The following is a 17,770-nucleotide window of genomic DNA, read 5'->3' on the forward strand; positions in this document are numbered from 1 at the left end:
TACCCAAAGAAATCTATACTACACATTTAATACAATCCCTATTAAAATACCACCATCATCTTTCACAGAGTTAGAACAAACAATCCTAACATTTTTATGTTAAGAAAAAGAAAACGAAGAACCTAGATGTCCATCAACAGATGAATGGATCAAGAAGATGTGGTATATATACACAATGGAATACTATGCAGCCATCAAAAGAAATGAAATCTTGCCATTTGCGACAACATGGATGGAACTAGAGCATATCATGCTTAGCGAAATAAGTCAAGCAAAGAAAGACAACTATCATATGATCTCCCTGATATGAGGAAGTGGTGATGCAACATGGGGGCTTAAGTGGGTAGGAGAAGAATCAATGAAACAAGATGGGATTGGGAGGGAGACAAACCATAAGTGACTCTTAATCTCACAAAACAAACAGGGTTGCTGGGGGGAGGGGGTTTGGGAGAACGGGGGGGGGGGATTATGGACATTGGGGAGGGTATGTGCTTTGGTGAGTGCTGTGAAGTGTGTAAACCTGGTAATTCACAGACCTGTACCCCTGGGGATAAAAATATATGTTTATAAAAAATAAAAAATTAAAAATAAAAAAAAGAAAACGAAAACCAAAAAGAAAAAGAAAACCAAAGCTGGATGCATCACAATTTTGGAGTTCAAAATATATTAAAAAGCTGTAGTCATCAGGACAGTATGGTACTGGTACAAAAACAGGCACATAGAACAATGGAACAGAATAGAAAACCAAGTAATGGACCCACAATTATATGGTCAAATCTTCAAGAAAGCAGAGAAGACTATCCAATGGAAACAACAACAACAACAAAAAAAACACAGTCTCTTCAACAAATGGTGTTAAGAATTCTGGACAGTAAGTAACATGCAGAAGAATGAATCTGGACCACTCTCTTACAACATACATAAAAATAATTCAAAATGGATGAAAAACCTGAATGTGAGACAGGAATCCATCAAAATCCTAGAGAACACCAGCAGCAACCTCTTTGACCGCTGCAGCAACTTCTTACTAGAAACATCACCAGAGGTAAGGGAAACAAAAGGAAAGGTGAATTATTAGGATTTCATCATCATAAAATGCTTCTGCGCAGTGAAGAACAATCAGCAAAAACTAAAGGTAGCCCAGAGAATGGGATAATATATTTATAAATGACATATATCATGAAAGGTTAGAATCCAAATCTATAAATAACTTATCAACAACACCCAAAAATAAATAATCCAATTAAGAAATGAACCCTCTTACACTGTTGGTGGGAATGCAAGTTGGTGCAGCCTCTTTGGAGAACAGTGTGGAGATTCCTCAAGAAATTAAAAATAGAACTTCCCTATGACTCTGCAATTGCACTACTGTGTATTTACCCCAAAGATACAGATGTCGTGAAAAGAAGGGGCATCTGTACCCTAATGTTTATAGCAGCAATGGCCACGGTCACCAAACTGTGGAAAGAACCAAGATGCCCTTCAACAGACAAATGGATAAGGAAGATGTGGTCCATATACACTATGAAGTATTATGCCTCCATCAGAAATGATGAATACCCAACTTTTGTAGCAACATGGACGGGACTGGAAGAGATTATGCTGAGTGAAATAAGTCAAGCAGAGAGAGTCAATTATCATATGGTTTCACTTATTTGTGGAGCATAGCAGATAGCATGGAGGACATGGGGAGTCAGAGATGAGAAGGGAGTTGGGGGAAACTGGAAAGGGAGTTGAACCATGAGAGACTATGGACTCTGAAAAACAATCTGAGGGGTTTGAAGTGGCGGGGGGGTGGGAGGTTGGGGTACTAGGTGGTGGGTATTATGGAGGGCAGAGATTGCATGGAGCACTGGGTGTGGTGCAAAAATAATGAATACTGTTATGCTGAAAATAAATAAAAAATAAATTAAAAAAAAAGAAGAAATGGGCTGAACACACGAACAGATATTTCTTTCCAATGAAGACATCCAGAAGGCTAACAGACACAGGAAAATATGCTGAACATAATTTATCTTCAGGAAAACACAAATTAAAACCATGATGAGATACCACCTCACTTGTGTCAGAATGGCTAAAATTAACAACACGGGAAACAACAGATGTTGGGGAGGATGCAGAGAAAGGGGAATCCTCTTACATTGTTGGTGGGAATGCAAATTGTACAGCCACTCCAGAAAGCAGTGTTGAAATTCCTCAAAAAATTAAAACTAGAAATACCTTATGACCCAGCAATTGCACTACTGTGTGTTTGCTTAAAGGGTAAAAAGATACAGATTCTAAGTGGTACATGCACCCCAATACTTATAACAGCATTTTTAACAATGGCCAAATTTTGAAAGAGCCTAAGTGTCATTGACAGATAAATGGATAAAGAAGGGATCATTTATATATACAATGGAATACTAGTCAACCTTCTAAAATAATGAAATCTTGCCATTTACAAGGATATGAATGGAGCTAGAGAGTATTACGTCAATGAAGTAAGTCAGTCAGAGCAAGACAAATACCATATGACTTTACTCATATGTGGAATTTAAGGAAAAAACAGATGAACATATAGGATGAAAAAAAGAAGAGAGAGAGGAAAGTAAACCATAAGAGACGCCACTGGAGGTTTGATGTCAGGGATCTGCCTTTAGGTAGAGCTTACGACTGGTTTTATATAGCAAATTGTAGAGAGGGATGTCAGTTCAAATTGTAATTTTTTCATAGCTGTTCTGCAAACTTAGTATCTTTGGCAATATCTTTCATTATGTTTGGTCATAAACATTTACCAAGTACAAGTACCTTCTGTGTGCTGGGCATTGGGCTAAGTGCTGATCACACACACACACACACACACACACACACACACAGCACAGCTCATATTCTCAAGAATCTTACATCCTACTAGAGAAATAAGACATAGACACAAATAATGACAATACAAGACAAGAAGCCATGACACAGGAATTCAGCAGAGGAAGAAAGAGGTTCTTCACTGGAAGGTAGCTGTCAAATGGAGGTGGCATTTGAGCTGCCATAAAGAAGACTGTAGGGGGAAGAGTCAAGATGGTGGAGAAGTAGCAGGCTGAGACTACTTCAGCTAGCAGGAGATCAGCTAGATAGCTTATCTAAAGATTGCAAACACCTGCAAATCCATCGGCAGATCGAAGAGAAGAAGAACAGCAATTCTAGAAACAGAAAAACAACCACTTTCTGAAAGGTAGGACTGGCGGAGAAGTGAATCCAAAGCGACGGGAAGATAGACCCCGGGGGGGAGGGGCCGGCTCCCGGCAAGCGGCAGAGCAATGGAGCACAAAATCAGGACTTTTAAAAGTCTGTTCCGCTGAGGGACATAGCTCCAGAGGCTAAACCGGGGCGAAGCCCATGCGGAGTCAGCGTGGCCTCAGGTCCCACAGGGTGACAGAAGGATCGGGGTTGTCTGAGTGTTGCAGAGCTTGCGGGTATTGGAACGGGAAAGCCGGCTACAGAGACAGAGCTGACAGTAAGCTCACAGCTGGGGGTTACCTTGAACCAGTCGCAGGCTCGGTGGGCTCGGAGCGCGGCCAGAGGTCAGGCAGACGGGAGTTGCTGGGCACTGTTCTCTGAAGGCTTGCTGGGGAGTGGGGCCCTAGGCACTTGGCTCCTCCGGGCCAGAGACCAGGAGGCTGCCATTTGTATTCCCGTCCTCCAGAACTCTACAGAAAGCACTCAGGGAACAAAAGCTCCTGAAAGCAAAGCCGAGCAGATTACCCAGCCCGGCCCCTGGTAAGGGCGGTGCAATTCTGCCTGGGGCAAAGACACTTGAGAATCACTACACCAGGCCCCTCCCCCAGAAGATCAACAAGAAATCCAGCCAAGACCAAGTTCACATACCAAGGAGTGCAGTTTCAATACCAAGGAGAGCAGCAGAATTCCAGAGGAGGAAAAAGCAAAGAATGGAACTCATGGCTTTCTCCCTGTGATTTTTTAGTCTTGCAGTTAATTTAATTTTTTCTTTTTCATTTTTTTCCACTCCTTCTGCTAAAATTTTTTTAACTTTTACCCTTTTCTTTTTTAACGTTTTTTTAACTAGTTAAATATATATATATATTTTTTTAACTTTTCTTCATTCATTTTCTTTTTAAAATTCTTTTCACTTTTTTTCTTTCCTTTTTTTCTTTCTTTCTTTTGGAACCACTTTTTATCCCCTTTCTCCCCCCTTACGATTTGGGATCTCTTCTGATATGGTTAAAGCATATTGTCCTGGGGTTGTTGCCACCCTTTTAATATTTTACTTGCTCCTTCATATACTCTTATCTGGACAAAATGACAAGGCGGAAGAATTCACCACAAAAAAAAGAACAAGAGGCGGTACTGAAAGCTAGGGACCTAATCAATACAGACATTGGTAATATGTCCGATCTAGAGTTCAGAATGACAATTCTCAAGCTTCTAGCCGGGCTCGAATAAGGCATGAAAGATATTAGAGTAACCCTCTCGGAAAACATAAAAGCCCTTTCTGCAGAAATAAAAGAACTAAAATCTAACCAAGTTGAAATTAAAAAAAGCTATTAATGACGTGCAATCAAATAGGAAGGCTCTCACTGCTAGGAAAAGTGAGGCAGAAGAAAGAACTAACAATATAGAAGACCAAATGACAGAGAATAAAGAAGCTGAGCAAAAGAGGGACAAACAGCTACTGGACCACGAGGGGAGAATTCGAGAGATAAGTGACACCATAAGATGAAACAACATTAGAATAATTGGGATTCCAGAAGAAGAAGAAAGAGAGATGGGAGCAGAAGGTATACTGGAGAGAATTATTGGGGAGAACTTCCCCAATATGGCAAAGGGAACGAGCATCAAAATTCATGAGGTTCAGAGAACGCCCCTCAAAATCAATAAGAATAGGCCCACACCCTGTCACCTAATAGTAAAATTGACAACTCTTAGTGACAAAGAGAAAACCCTGAAAGCAGCCCGGGAAAAGAAGTCTGTAACATACAATGGTAAAAGTATTAGATTGGAAGCTGACTTATCCACAGAGACCTGGCAGGCCAGAAAGAGCTGGCATGATATCTTCAGAGCACTAAACGAGAAAAACATGCAGCCAAGAATACTGTATCCAGCTAGGCTATCATTGAAAATAGAAGGAGAGATTAAAAGCTTCCTGGACAAAAAAAAAAAAAAACTAAAAGAATTTGCAAACACCAAACCAGCTCTACAGGAAATATTGAAAGGGGTCCTCTAAGCAAAGAGAGAGCCTACAGCTGGTAGATCAGAAAGGAACAGAGACCATATACAGTAACAGGCACCTTACAGGCAATACAATGGCACTAAGTTCATATCTCTCAATAGTTACCCAGGATGTCAATGGGCTAAATGCCCCAATCAAAAGACACAGGGTATCAGAATAGATAAAAAAAACAAAACCCATCTATATGTTGCCTCCAAGAAACTCATTTTAAGCCCGAAGGCACCTCGAGATTTAAAGTGAGGGGGTGGAAAAGAATTTACCATGCTAATGGACATGAGAAGAAAGCAGGAGTGGCAATCCTTATATCAGATCAATTAGATTTTAAGCCAAAGACTATAATAAGAGATGAGGAAGGACACTATATCATACTCAAAGGGTCTGTCCAAAAAGAAGATCTAACAATTTTAAATATCTATGCCCACAACGTAGGAGGAGCCAACTATATAAACCGATTAATAACAAATTCAAAGAAACACATCAACAATAATACAATAATAGTAGGGGACTTTAACACTCCCCTCACTGAAATGGACAGATCATTCAAGCAAAAGATCAGCAAGGAAATAAAGGCCTTAAACGACACACTGGACCAGATGGACATCACAGATATTTTCAGAACATTTCATCCCAAAGCAACAGAATACACATTCTTCTCTAGTGCACATGGAACATTCTCCAGAATAGATCACATCCTTGGTCCTAAATCAGGACTCAGCCGGTATCAAAAGATTGGGATAATTCCCTGCATATTTTCAGACCACAGTGCTCTGACGCTAGAACTCAACCTCAAGAGGAAGTTTGGAAAGAATCCAAACACATGGAGACTAAACAGCATCCTTCTAAAGAATGAATGGGTCAACTGGGAAATTAAAGAAGAATTGAAAAAAATCATGGGAACAAATGATAATGAAAATACAACAGTTCAAAATCTGTGGGACACAACAAGGCAGTCCTGAGAGGAAAATATACAGCGGTACAAGCCTTTCTCAAGAAACAAGAGAGGTCTCAGGTACACAACCTAACCCTACACCTAAAGGAGTGGGAGAAAGAACAAGAAAGAAACCCTAAGCCCAGCAGGAGAAGAGAAACTGTAAAGAACAGAGCAGAAATCAATGAAATAGAAACCAAAAAAAACACCAATAGAACAAATCAACAAAACTAGGAGCTGGTTCGTTGAAAGATTTAATAAGATTGACAAACCCCTGGCCAGACTTATCAAAAAGAAAAGAGAAAGGACACAAATAAATAAAATCATGAATGAAAGAGGAGAGATCACAACTAACACCAAAGAAATACAAACTGTTATAAGAACATACTATGAGCAACTCTACGCCAACGAATTTGACAATCTGGAAGAAATAGATACATTCCTAGAAACATATAAACTACCACAACTGAACCAGGAAGAAATACAAAGCCTGAACAGACCCATAACCAGTAAGGAGGTTGAAACAGTCATTAAAAATCTCCAAACAAACAAAAGCCCAGGGCCAGACGGCTTCGCAGGGGAATTCTACCAAACATTTAAAGAAGAACTAATTCCTATTCTCCTGAAACTGTTCCACAATATAGAAATGGAAGGAAAACTTCCAAACTGATTTTATGAGGCCAGCATCACCTTGATCCCAAAACCAGACAAGGGCCCCATCAAAAAAGAGAGCTATAGACCAATATCCTTGATGAACACAGATGCGAAAATACTCACCAAAATACTAGCCAATAGGATTCAACAGTACATTAAAAGGATTATTCACCACGACCAAGTGGGATTTATTCCAGGGCTGCAAGGTTGGTTCAACATCTGCAAATCAGTCAATGTGATACAACACATCAATAAAAGAAAGAACAAGAACCATATGATACTCTCCATAGATGCTGAAAAAGCATTTGACAAAGTACAGCATCCCTTCCTGATCAAAACTCTTCAAAGTGTAGGGATAGAGGGCACATACCTCAATATCATCAAAGCCATCTATGAAACACCCACCGCAAATATCATTCTCAATGGAGAAAAACTGAAAGCTTTTCCGCTAAGGTCAGGAACACGGCAGGGATGTCCATTATCAACACTGATATTCAACATAGTACTAGAGGTCCTAGCCTCAGCAATCAGACAACAAAAGGAAATTAAAGGCATCCAAATCGGCAAAGAAGAAGTCAAATTATCACTCTTCGCAGATGATATGATGCTATATGTGGGAAACCCAAAAGACTCCACTCCCAAACTGCTAGAACTTGTACAGGAATTCAGTAAAGAGTCAGGATTAAAATCAATGCACAGAAATCAGTTGCATTTCTCTACACCAAGAACAAGACAGAAGAAAGAGAAGTTAAGTGGTCAATCCCATTTACAATTGCCCCCAAAACCATAAGATACCTAGGAATAAACCTAACCAAAGAGGCACAGAATCTATACTCAGAAAACTATAAAGTACTCATGAAAGAAATTGAGGAAGACACAAAGAAATGGAAAAATGTTCCATGTTCCTGGATTGGAAGAATAAATATTGTGAAAATGTCTATGCTACCTAAAGCAATCTACACATTTAATGCAATTCCTATCAAAGTACCATCCATCTTTTTCAAAGAAATGAAACAAATAATTGTAAAATTTATATGGAACCAGAAAAGACCTCGAATAGCCAAAGGGATATTGAAAAAAAAAGCCAAAGTTGGTGGCATCACAATCCGGACTTCAAGCTCTATTACAAAGCTGTCATCATCAAGACAGCAAGGTACTGGCACTAAAACAGACACATAGATCAATGGAACAGAATAGAGAGCCCAGAAATAGACCCTCAACTCTACAGTCAACTAATCTTTGACAAAGCAGGAAAGAATGTCCAATGGAAAAAAGACAGCCTCTTCAATAAATGGTGCTGGGAAAATTGGACAGCCACATGCAGAAAAATGAAATTGGACCATTTCCTTACCCCACACACAAAAATAGACTCAAAATGGATGAAGGACCTCAATGTGAGAAAAGAATCCATCAAGAGCCTTGAGGAGAACACAGGCAGCAACCTCTTCGACCTCAGCCGCAGCAACATCTTCCTAGGAACATCGCCAAAGGCAAGGGAAGCAAGGGCAAAAATGAACTATTATGATTTCATCAAGATCAAAAGCTTTTGCACAGCAAAGGAAACAGTTAAGAAAATCAAAAGACAACTGACAGAATGGGAGAAGATATTTGCAAACGACATATCAGATAAAGGACTAGTGTCCAGAATCTATAAAGAACTTAGCAAACTCAACACCCAAAGAACAAATAATCCAATCAAGAAATGGGCAGAGGACATGAACAGACATTTCTGCAAAGAAGACATCCAGATGGCCACCAGACACTTGAAAAAGTGCTCCATATCACTGGGCATCTTGGAAATACAAATCAAAACCACAATGAGATATCACCTCACACCAGTCAGAATGGCTAAAATCAACAAGTCAGGAAATGACAGATGCTGGCTAGGATGCGGAGAAAGGGGAACCCTCCTACACTGTTGGTGGGAATGCAAGCTGGTGCAGCCACTCCGGAAAACAGCATGGAGGTTCCTCAAAATGTTGAAAATAGAACTGCCCTATGACCCAGCAATTGCACTATTGGGTATTTACTCTAAAGATACAAACGTGGTGATCCAAAGGGGCATGTGCACCCGAATGTTTATAGCAGCAATGTCCACAATAGCCAAACTATGGAAAAAACCTAGATGTCCATCAACAGATGAAGGGATAAAGAAGAAGTGGTATATATAGACAATGGAATACTATGCAGCCATCAAAAGAAATGAAATCTTGCCTTTTGCGACAACATGGATGGAACTAGAGCTTATCATGCTTAGTGAAATAAGTCATGCTGAGAAAGACAACTACCATATGATCTCCCTGATATGAGGAAGTGGTGATGCAACATGGGGGCTTAAGTGGGTAGGAGAAGAATCACTGAAACAAGATGTGATTGGGAGGGAGACAAGCCATAAGTGACTCTTAATCTCACAAAACAAACTGAGGGTTGCTGGGGGGAGGGGTGTTGGGAGAAGGGGGGGTGGCGTTATGGACATTGGGGAGGGTATGTGCTTTGGTGAGTGCTGTAAAGTTGTAAACCGGGCGATTCACAGACCTGTACCCCTGGGGATAAAAATATATGTTTACAAAAAATAAAAAATTTAAAAAAAAGAAGACTGTAATGATTAAGCTCCTAGACCTTCGATTCAGCTACACTTGGTTTCCAAAGCGAGCATATTTTGTCTTCAGCTATCTGCCCTCTGACAAGTTACTCAACCTTTTAAAATATCAGTTCCTTCATCTATTAAGTGGGGATATCCCAGTCTACCCTGAATAATGAATGTGAGGATAAAACAATAAATTGTGTGTGAAACATTTAGTATGGGTGAAGACTTTAAGTTAGCAAATAAATATTACCTGTTACAGTTAGAGCTATTGTTATTATTGCTCTAATTCTTATCTTACTATAATATGCCTCTAATTAAGGGCCTCTTACACCAGGGTCGTGTGTTCCTCCTTATATGGAAGTTTTATTTCTGAATTGATTAGGTTGGGTAAAGGGGTGAAGATTTGTCCTTCCAACATCCTTACTTCTTCTTTCCTGATTCTTGGGGAGGGGAATGGACCGAGGAATGGTCCAAATTTTATCAAAAGGAGACTTTTATTGTCAAATCTTTGTTTTATTCACTGACTTTAGACTTGATTTCTTTTCTAACCTTGTGTGTTCTCCCTGTGTGCCTCACTTTCTCTATTCATAGAAAAGAATTCATGAGGATGCTTTTCTAAAGGGTTTCATAAGGCTCTTTCAGTGACAGAAATCTAATATTCCCAGTTAAATCTGGGAGCTGTTAAAAATAACTCCAGCTGATTTTTATAAAATATTGTTTTCTCCAAAGAGCTCCCTAATGTCAAAAGGAAAAAAAAACACAACAAAAAAAGATTAACTAGTTCACTTATTGGACTTGGAACAATTATATTCAGGACTGAACTTATGTCCAATAAGCAGAACCCAATCAGTGGAGTAAAAATTGCTGTTCTTGATATTTATACAGTGCTTTAGACTTTTCTGGCAGTTGGATAAATAAATGCCCCCTCTCACTTTGCTATTTGATCCCAGGAAGGAGACTATGCCCTTCAGGTGACCATATCCCTGACCATCAGCTTCAGCTGACCAAGACCTGGGGATTTCAGACAAATGTAGTGAAAGCATTTTCAGTCTGAAAAGCTTTGGGTTCTCTATCCAATTCTCTTTGATAAGGTACCATCAGAAAATCTCTCCTGGGTTAAAAAAAAGAAATCTTCCCTTCTCGATCCTGGCTTGTGGCTCCCACAGCCTGAGTGTTATGTATCTGTATACACACATGCATGTGAGTTGACAGAGAGTCAAAATGAAGTTACAGTGGCCAGTTTGGACTCCATCAATGAGACTTTGTGTTTTTTCCCCTTTCCCTACTTTATTCCTATGGCACTGGGTACCCATACTTGAATGGTCCTGAGTTCAGTGCTAGCACCAGAATCCCCTTCTACACTTGACCTTGGCAGAGGTAGCAATTAGCAAGACCTTTCTGCCCACGGTGTCCAGACTGTAATTTAGGTTTGTAAAGTTAGGTTAGTCAGAGTGAATAGTTTATTCCCCTCTGACTCTTAGAGCCTGGGGCTGGGCCCAGGGCTTCACTGCTCTTTCAAACCTTGCTTTCTGGAACAAATCAAACTCAGGAGCTAATTGGGATAAAACCAAACTTGGTCTCCAAATTGCTGGTAAAATCATCAGATGTCTGATTTCTCCAACTACAGGTTTTTCCTGCATTACCTCTTGAGATATAATAAATACTCCTCCCTGGAAATTCATGATTTAAACCTACTTAGACCAACATATCCTCTGAGTGACAATATCTCCCTCATCCCACCCCAGTTCTGCAGGTGTAGAAAAGTTGGCCCAGAAAAATTACATACTTTTTCTAAGGAGTCATTCTTTGAGCAGGGACTCCTGAGGAAAGAAATGCACCCTTTTCTGGGTACACATTTAAATATAGTCAGAACCAGGAATAGTGTGGAGGGATAAACATGGGGAGGTATCTTTATATTCTGCTCTGGGGCATCTGTAATTACCACCTGCAGACAGTAGAAGACTGCAAAAAATAAGCACTGCTTCCAGAATGTTGAGCCCTTCTGTGGTAATATCTCTCTAAAGGTCTCTATGTCCTTCTCATGTTTTCTTCATCCCTTTCCTTACTTCAAAAGGCTCTCAGGAAAAGTTCAGCTGACAGTCTTTAGCATTCCAGAAAAGATTTAACACTAGCATGGACCCACTGAGACTCTCCTTTTCAACATGCAAGACAGGTCCAGAGAAACAATCATTTTTCTTGAGATTTATGTTCTGCTGGAGATTTATGCCTGAGAAAACAAAACAGGACACCAGGCCTGGAGAGTGATCTCTTTTCCCTGTGCCTTTTAGAGTCCTTATTTGGTGGTGGTAGGAAGATAGTAGGGATGGACGGGTACCAATCAAACTGTGTGGGTGATTATCTAATTAAACTCCAAAGTGCTAAGATTTTATGTTTTACAGAAATTGGAAGTAAGCAGAGGCTTTTAATCAGTCGTTGGGTCATTTGAGGGCCAGAGCTGCCTTTAGTAGGAAAGGGGCCTGCGCTGTCTTGCAATGAAGAAGGAAGCTGGGGTCTCCTATCTAGAAACCAGACTCTTGCAAACTCTCACTGCAGAGGTCACTGAAGAATATTTAAGACCACTTTGTCACAAGGCCTCTCTTTGATGTCATCAGTTTGAATCTCTTTCCAGAGGGCTCTATGGTCACTTAGCATAGTTTAGTGATGTTTTGAATATATGTATGTCCTACCTCTTAGGTCATTCATATTCTCTTCTCTGCCCCCACCGACAAATATCATTAGAAAGTAAACACCTGAGAAACAAACTGAGGGGTTTTTGGGAGGGATGGTTGAACCAGGTGGGGGGTATTAAGGAGAGCATGTATTGTATGGGGCACTGGGTGTTGTGCATAAACAATGAATCTTGGAAAACTGCATCAAAAACTAATTATGTATTTTATGGTGACTAACATAACAGAATAAAAGTTAAAAAGAAAAGAAAAAAGGTAAGCACCTTTGAACCTCTCCTCAAATCACCCCTTTCCATATTTCCTGATTCTACTGTATGACTTTGGGACCCAGAAGGGAAGCTATGGGGAAAAGAGATGTTGAAACCTCAGTACCCGCTCATGTCTACATTTGGAGTATGATCACAGCTAAGTTGTGGGACACAGGCTGATAAGTGAGGACTTTTTCCATCCCAAACTACTCCGGGAGAGCTCAGGTCTCTCTAGACCAGCAGTCTCCTATTAGACCTTTTTGACAACAGCTGCCAGCTCTTCTTATTACCCTCATAGCTGTAAGAACCTTTAATGGTATACTTTGTGTATTTTGAGTGCCCTCTAGAGAGCATATTTCCAGTAGGCTGGGATTTTATAAGGGCTTTATAAGTTTTTCCAAGTTATCATGCCTTTCCCTAAATTCTTTTACCTAATCTCTTTCCCCACCTCAAAGTAGTGGGTACAAAATCTCAAAAGCTTAGAAAGATGGTGCTTGAGAGGATCTTATAGATCACCTAATGTTTCTGTATTTTGCAGATGGTCCCAGATAGTTGCTGAATTAAGCCCCACCAATTCCAGACCACATGTGCTTTTTATTGTAGCCAGTTGTCTAAGCACTGGGCAAAGTGAGAAGCATGGAAAGTGGGAACAATTGTTTCTTCTCAATAAAAGAAGAAATAATAATTCACAGATATGAGTGTCTTCTGTGTTCTGGGTACCATTCTCTACCTATAGTGTCCAATGTAACTGTCATAGCAGTCATCTGAGGTAACTACCATCATCACCCCATTTTACACATGAGGGAACTGAAGCACAGAGAGGTAAAGTGACTTGCTATGTTTCCATAGCTCATGAATAGCAGAGTCAGAAAGAAGACTGGGGCAATTTGAATCCTGAGCCCAAATTCCTCTTTTGTCTCTTCTCTTCCCTCCCCCCCCCCCATTTATCTCACTTCTGGTCATTCCCTAAGTTCATCAAATCCTTTTTTTAAAGTTGAGATATATTTGATATATAATATTAAATTTGTTTTAAGTGTACAAGGTAATTATTTTTTGTGTATATTGCAAAATGATCACTACAGTATGTCCAGTAAATTTAGGTAACATCCAACACAATACAATTATATTTTTTCTTGTGATGAGAAATTTTAAGATCAATCTCTTTGCAACTTCCAAATATTCATACTTTAGTACTATTAGGTGTGGGCACCATGCTGTACATTATATACCCAGGACTTAACCCATTTTATAACTTAAAATTTATACCTGTTGAGCCTCTTCACCCATTTTTGCCCACTCTCCTCACATGCCTCTTGTAACCACCAATCTGTTCTCTGTACCTATGAGTTCATTGTTCTTGTTTTTAATTCCACATATAAGTAAGATCATATGATATTTGTTTTACTCTGTCTGATTTATCTCATTTAGCATAATACCCCTAAGTCCCATCCATGTTGCCAAAAATGATAAGATTATCATCTTTTAGCTAAGATGGCCTTCAACAAACAAATGGATAAAGAAGATATGGTCCATGTAAACAATGGAGTATTATGCTTCTGTCAGAAAGGATGAATACCCAACTTTTGTATCAACATGGATGGGACTGGAGGAGATTATGCTGAGTGAAATAAGTTAAGCAGAGAGAGTCAATTATCATATGGTTTCTCTTACTTGTGGTTCATAAGGAATAACATGGAGGGTATTAGGAAAAGGAAAGGAAAAGTGAATTGGGGGAAATCAGAGGGGGAGACGAACCATGAAAGACTGTGGACTTTGCAAAACAAACTGAAGATTTTGGAGGGGAGGCGGTAGGGGTTAGGTGAACCTGGTGATGGGTATTAAGGAGGGCACTTATTGCAGAGAGCACTGGGTGTGGTGCATAAACAATGAATCTTGAAACACTGAAAAAATAAAATAAAATTTAAAAAGATTATCATCTTCTTTTTTTAAAAAAGATTTTATTTATTTATTTGACAGACAGAGATCACAAGTAGGCAGAGAGGCAGGCAGAGAGAGACTGTGGAGAAGCAGGCTCCCTGCTGAGCAGAGAGCCCGATGCAGGACTCAAATCCCAGGACCCTGAGACAAAGGCAGAGGCTTTAACCCACTGAGCCACCCAGGCGCCCCAAGGTTATCATCTTATGGCTGAATAATATTCCATTCATATAGGTACCATGTTTTCTCTATTTGTCCATCAATGGATATTAAGTTTTTGTTCATGTCTTGGCTATTGTGAATAATGCTACAATGAACAAGAAAGTGCAGATATCTTTTTCTGCATCTACTGAGATGATCATATGACTTTTATCCTTTCTCTTATTAATGTGATGTATTGCATTAATTTATTTTGTAAATATTGAGCCACATTTGTATGCCTGGAATAAATCCCACTTGATTGTAGTGAATGATATTTTTAATATACTGTTGGATTAAATTAGTTAATATTTTGTTGAGGATTTTTACATCTATGATCATTAGACTTATTGGTCTGTAGTATTCTTTTTTTGTTTTTCTGAAGGGTCTTTATCTGGTTTTGGTATTAGGGTAATGCTGGTTTCTTATAATGAATTTGGAGGCTTCCCTTCTTAAGTTTTTTGAAATTGTTTGAGAAGAATTGGTATTAACATGGTTCACATGTGAGGCATCTGGTCTTCAAATTTTGTTTCTTGGGAGTTTTTGATTTTTATTATTGATTCAATTTTATTGAATTGGTCAATTGGTCTGTTTAAATGTTCTATTTCTTCCTGATTCATTTTTGGAAGGTTATATATTTCTAGGAATTTGTCCATTTTCTCTATGTTGTCTGATTTGTTGACATGCAATTTTCATTATATTCTTTAATAATATAATATAATTTTATATTCATTATATTCATTATATTTTATATATATATTCATTATATTTATATATATTCATTATATTTCATATTCGTTATATTTTATATTCATTATATTCTTTAATAATCCTTTGTATTTCTGTGATGTTTGTTGCTCTTTCTCTGCTTTCATTTTATATGATTTGATTTAATGATTTGATCTACATGATTTGAGTTCTCTTCTTTTTTGTTGATGAATCTGTTTTAAAGTTTGTCAGTTTTGTTTATCTTTTCAAAGAATTAGCTCCTGGTTTCATTGATCTGTTCTATTGTTTTTTAGTTTCTATTTTATTTGTCTCTACTCTTATCTTTTTTATTTCCTTTCTTCTTTTTTTTTTACTTTTTTATTTTTTATAAACATATATTTTTATCCCCAGGGGTACAGGTCTGTGAATCACCAGGTTTACACACTTCACAGCACTCACCAAAGCACATACCCTCCCCAATGTCCATAATCCCACCCCCTTCTCCCAAACCCCCTCCCCCCAGCAACCCTCAGTTTGTTTTGTGAGATTAAGAGTCCTTTCTTCTAATGGCTTTGTGTTTTCTTTGTTCTTTTTCTATTTCCTTTAGGTATATGATTAGGTTGTTCATTGGCTTTTTCTTGCTTCTGGAGGTAGGCCTGGATTACTATAATCGTCCCTCTCAAAACAGTTTTTGTTGCATCCCATATATTTTGGATCATTGTGTTTTCATTATAATTTATCTCTGTGTATTTTTAAAAAATTTTTAAAAAATTTTTTAAAAATTTCCTCTTTGATTTCTTCATTGACCCATTTATTTTTTAGTAGTATGTTATTTAGTCTCCAGGTATTTGGATTTGTTCTTGTGATTGTGTTCTAGTTTCATACTGCTGTGGTCAGAACACATATATGATATAGCTTCAATAATTTTTAACTTACTTATTTACTTATTTTTCAAAAGTTTTGTTTAATTATTTGAAAGAAAGAGTGAGACAACACAAACAGGGGGAGCAGTAGAAGAAGAGAGAGAATCAGGCTCCCCACCAGGCAAGGAGCCTGATGCAGGACTTAATCCCAGGACCCTGGGATCATGACCTGAGCCGAAGGCAGATGCTTAACCATCTGAGCCACTTAGGTGCCCCCAGTTTTTAATTTATTGAGATTTCTCTTGTACCCTAATTTGACTTAATATTTTCACATTCTTTGCTAAATACCAATGAAAAAAATTGCTAAATACAATAGTTGTATTTTTAAAATTTTTGAGGATCTTCTGTACTGTTTTCCATGGTGGCTGCACCAATTTATATTCCCACCAACAGTGCATGAGGGTTCCCTTTTCTCTTGTCTTTTTGACACTATCCATCTTAACAGGTGTGAGGTGATATGTCATTGTGCATTTGATTTGCATTATTCTGATTATTAGTGATATTGATCATCTTTTCATGTGCCTATTGGCCATGTGTATGTTTTTGGGATAATGTCTATTTGGGTCCTCTGCCTGTTTTTTAATTGGATTTGTTTTTGTTTGTTTTTGATATTGAGTTCTATGAATTCTTTATATATTTTGAATATCAACTCCTTATCAGATATATGATATTTATGTTTTATCCCATTTTGTAAGTTGCTTTTTCATTTTGTTGATGGCTTTTCTTGCTGTGGAGAAGATTTGTGGCTTGATGTAGTCCCATTTATTCATGTTATTTTGCCTTTATCTTAGAGCAAATCTAAAAAATCATCATCAAGGTCAATGTTGTAAGAGACAAAGAAGGACATTATGTTATAATTAAAAGGTCTACACATCAAAAAAAAATCTAACAACTGTAGATATTTACGTTCCTAACTTGAAGCAGCCAATTATATAAGCCAATTAGTAATTAAATTTAAAAAATAAATTAATAATAATATAATAAAAGTAGGAAAATTTAATACCCCATTCATCGCAATGGAATATCATTTAAGCAAAAAATCAACAAAGAAGCAAGGACTTTGAATGATACACTGGACCAGAAGGACTTCACAGATATATTCAGAGTATTTCATCCTAATGCAACAGAATACATATTCTTCTCAAGTGCACATAGAACATTTTTCAGAAAAGATGACATAACCAGGTCACAAATCAGGTCTCAACCAGTACAAAAAGACTGGGATAATTCCCTGAATATTTTCAGACTACAGTGCTTTAAACCTTGAACTCAATCAGAAGATAAAATTTTGAAGGAACTCAAATACAATGGAAGTTGAAGGGCATCCTACTAAAGTTGGCTCAAGGCCCAACAAGAAATTAAAGAAGAATTAAAAATTAAAGAAGAATTAAAAATTTAAAAACATGGAAACATGAAAATGAAACACGATAGTTCAAAACCTTTGAGAAGCAGCAAAGGAAGTTCGAAGAGGGACATATATAGCAATCCAGGCCCTCTCGAGAAGCAATAAAAGTCTCAAATACCAAACCTAACCTTACATTTAATGGAGCTGGGAAAGGAACAGAAAATTAAGCCTAGATCCAGCAGGAAAAAAGAAATAATAAATATTAGAGTAGAAATCAATGACATAGAAATTAGAAATAAAAAACAGAAGAGTATTTCACCAAGATGGTAGCTA

This window comes from Mustela putorius, unplaced genomic scaffold (assembly GCF_011764305.1).
Source record: "Mustela putorius furo isolate JIRA1106 unplaced genomic scaffold, ASM1176430v1.1 tig00001472_pilon_pilon_pilon, whole genome shotgun sequence".
Taxonomy (NCBI): domain Eukaryota; kingdom Metazoa; phylum Chordata; class Mammalia; order Carnivora; family Mustelidae; genus Mustela; species Mustela putorius.